This window comes from Antedon mediterranea, chromosome 10, assembly GCF_964355755.1.
Source record: "Antedon mediterranea chromosome 10, ecAntMedi1.1, whole genome shotgun sequence".
Lineage (NCBI taxonomy): Eukaryota > Metazoa > Echinodermata > Crinoidea > Comatulida > Antedonidae > Antedon > Antedon mediterranea.
Genome location: NC_092679.1, coordinates 22,289,897 through 22,293,860, shown reverse-complemented (window position 1 = coordinate 22,293,860; position 3,964 = coordinate 22,289,897).

The following is a 3,964-nucleotide window of genomic DNA, read 5'->3' as shown; positions in this document are numbered from 1 at the left end:
TCCTGAACACATATCATACCCCACATTATTTTTCACTAACCCCGATCCATAATATTGAGATAATATCAAATGGTTTACACCCAGTATGCCTACTTAACATTCCCCTGCTTGAAAATACTAATTAATTAAAACAACCCAAACCCATGTAGGTATACCTCATGAATGAGGTACACATTTATATATATAATGCAATGGAACATAATTATTTTGTCCGTAAACAAATCTGATAAAAATACGCTACTACTATCGCCAATCAATGAAGCGAACGTGCGCGTTTCTGGACGCAACGCAAGGACGTAACGCAACGCAAAGTTATTGACCAATCTCAAGCGATGAATTATCCGAACTGTCGCTTGTCATTGATCAACACGCTTGCGTTGCGTTTGCGTTGTGTTCCTAGTGGAAACCACGCTTTAGTGACGCATTACGACGTACTATGCAGATATTAATCTCATAATTGACCTTAATGGTCAAGGTCACATATTTGTACAGTGTAATTCTTTCTGATTACTATTGTTATTACAACTTTATTGATTAAGATATCTGATCAAGTAATTCGCAGAAATTGATTCCTTTAACCTTCTGATAAGTAATTGATAGAAATTTAAAGAAGCAACTGAATAAATATGGCTGCCTAGATACGCTATTAGCGGTAATATAACTGTACTTTGATCTGATGAATACGCGACGCGAAACGATACAAAGTTGATGCGCGCGTACAAAAGCAATTTGTACGCGCGTTTTTATCCGTATTTGGACGCGGTGGAGGCGGCTTACAAAGGCTCTATCACTTTGTCGAACGCGCGCGCGCTTGATATCGCGTATCATCAAAGAAGCCGCAAAATGGTTGGTGTTGCACATATAATTGTATTCATTTATTGGACGCGCTTGATATATTATGTAGAGGCCTGACGTCGTCACAAAAAAGACTCGAGCGTACAATTGCAAGCCCGTGTGTACGAAGGCCGCACTTCGGTGTTTGAACGTACTAGTAGGCCTATAATATGATGAAGTAGGCCTACTATCAAACTGGGTATCTTCAGCAATGTAAAGAATGAATATATCATCTTATAGGCTAATTGTCATCATCCTTTCAACGGTCTAGAATTGTTGGAAATGCAGAACATGTTTGGAATGACAATCTCATCAAATGAAGCGTAGGCCTAAATGGTGTTTCGACAGACATAACATCCGATTTGGAATGCCAATGATCAGCTCGGTTTTCCAGGGACTCGACGTTATCCAAGGCATAAAGACGAATTTAGATATTTCGTATATATATCATTATACGAAATAAGAATAAATAATAATAATACATTTTCATATAATATAAAATAAGTACACTAGCCGTTTGGCTTAGTGCTATTATAATATAGAAAAAAAAGTTTGAAGATTTCATACTTGATTGTTCGCCATCCCTCAGTATTTTATAATTATTGAGTTTTTTTGTTTTGCATTGACAACAGTATTATCGCCGTGTCTTGTCATGTGACAGTTCAACGAATGTTCACGATAGTCAGAAAAATATAATGATCGATCATGACAATTACTCACATGTCCCAGCAGCAAATTTAGTTATCTTATAGTCCCTATTTTAATATCGTCGTGTATAATAAAACGCGGCGGCGATAATAAAAACACCGCGGTGACGACCTCGTTACTCTATATATATTTTTCTGATTGAAAATACGGTAATGATTGCTCATATGACTGTAGACACTGACTGGTAGTGATGTTTCTGCATTCGGACAATTTCTCATCTCAGCATGAATCGAATAACTTTTCGCCCGCAGATCATATACTCATATTCTATGAATTTCAGCTATGTTCGTCACCCGGACAACGGAGCATGAGTTCCCGTCGGCTGGGTCAAAGTTCATGCGAATTTACGCTGTTCGCTGACGGTTAAGACGTAGATATACAGAATCTGTCAGCTGTTAGAATCTTTTAGTTAAACAAACAGTGAAAGAGGAATGATATAATCGCAAAGGTTTTGTCAGATATTCGATACACATCCATTGAATGTCAAACAGATATCGACACATTGTGCACAATATAGCTTATCTAGTAGGCACAATTATATGAAAGGCCTATATATAATTGTAAAACAATTTATAATGTTAAGTCAGTGATTTTGCTTAGGTAAGTTTTCATAATAAGCAAATATCTTGCCATTCCATAAGATAAAAACATTGTTTTATTAAGTCTTACGTTTTGTCTATTATCACACTTTATGTGATGACGTAATGTTACTACCATAATTTGGCATATCACACTTTTTTTGTCAAACTAGTTTGATAGTGTAGACAGAGCTTAAGTTGTTCGCTTAAGCTTGGTTCCCACGAGGACGCAATGCAAGGACGTAAGCGCAATTTGACCAATCAAAAGCAATGGATTATCAGAATTGGTCGCTTTGTCATTGGTTAATATTATTGGGTGTACGTCCGCGTTACGTTCTAGTGGGAACCAAGCTTAAAGTGCTTTTAATAATAAATGATAAACGGTTACGCGAATACAAGTATACACTATTACTACGATCTGCTATGACATTTGTTGTGGCTAACTTGCAGGTGCATAATGTTCGATGATGAAGTATTTAAACACCAGACTTTATTATTCTGACGGGTCTTTTGGGAGTTTGACATACATTGCATGTATAAATACTCTTAGTGAACAAGGCTCTCAAATATTGTTATTTATTTACACAGACTTTATGTCTTAATTATTAATAATAATCATTTTATTTCCCTCACAAGAAGAGTACTGATGACACTCAATCGTACTTGGTTCCCACTAGGACGCAACGCAAGGACCTAGACGCAACGTAAACCCGATTTTTCACAAGGCGAATTTGTTTGCGCAAATCGATAGCGTCCGCTTATACGCATGCGTAGAGAGTATTTGGAAGATGGAAACATGAAAGTGGAAAATCGGCTTAAGTGATCACAAGCTATAGATTATTCGAACTTTCACTTGTGATTGGTCAATTTCCCCAGCATCAGTATTATTGAACGTACGAATACTCGTCAAAAGTTACCCGTTTCAATTGAGCAGGTACGGGTTCATACACCCAATTTTTTCACGGTCTCGATCGCCAAGAACCGTTATTAAACCGGTTTCCGTGTGGATAACAATGTACAACGCAATTTTAAAACGCGTGTTTTGAAAGCACGTCCGATCACTTTTGTTAAGGGTTAAATTATCATCACCAGCCTATAGACACATACTTTTAAGTCACGAAAATAAACAAACTGACTATTATGCTGTAAGTTGTTTTCTCTTAGATGTATTGACATTTTTGGCGCGTGCTATTAGGAACTTAATTAGCTAAATGATCACAAAGTAACATTCCGTCTGAATAATTCAACTCCTTTCTACATTATGCGTCGATGAATATCTGTGATAGGGATCTAGATCTTGATAGTCCGGCTACGGCAGTTGATTTTACTATGTAGACTTTATCCTAGATATGCCTATACAACATTAGAATGAGTAGGCCTACTTGTGCATCGTGTTTTTATACCATGATCGATCATTCCGTCGCGCGGATTTTACGACGACCTGGGACTAAAGCTTGGTTCTATCTTCACAGAGACACAACGCAAGGCCGTAAGCGCAACGTAAGCTTAGTCCCACTAGAGACGCAACGCAAGGACCTAACGCTCAATCACAGGCAATGGATTATTAGAACAGTGCCTTGCTTAAACGCAACGTAAGCGTTTTAACCAATGAAAAGCGAAGTTATAGACAGTAAAGCTTGGTTCCCACTAGAACGTAACGCAGGGACGTAAACGCAACGCAAGCGTTTTAACCAATGACAAGCGAAGTTATAGACAGTTAGCAATCACAAGCGAATAAGCCATCGCTTGTGATTGGTCAATTCACTTGCGTTGCGTTACGTCCTTGCGTTGCGTCGCTAGCGGGAACCACGCTGTAGTGGGAACCACGCTTAACTTTGTCTCAC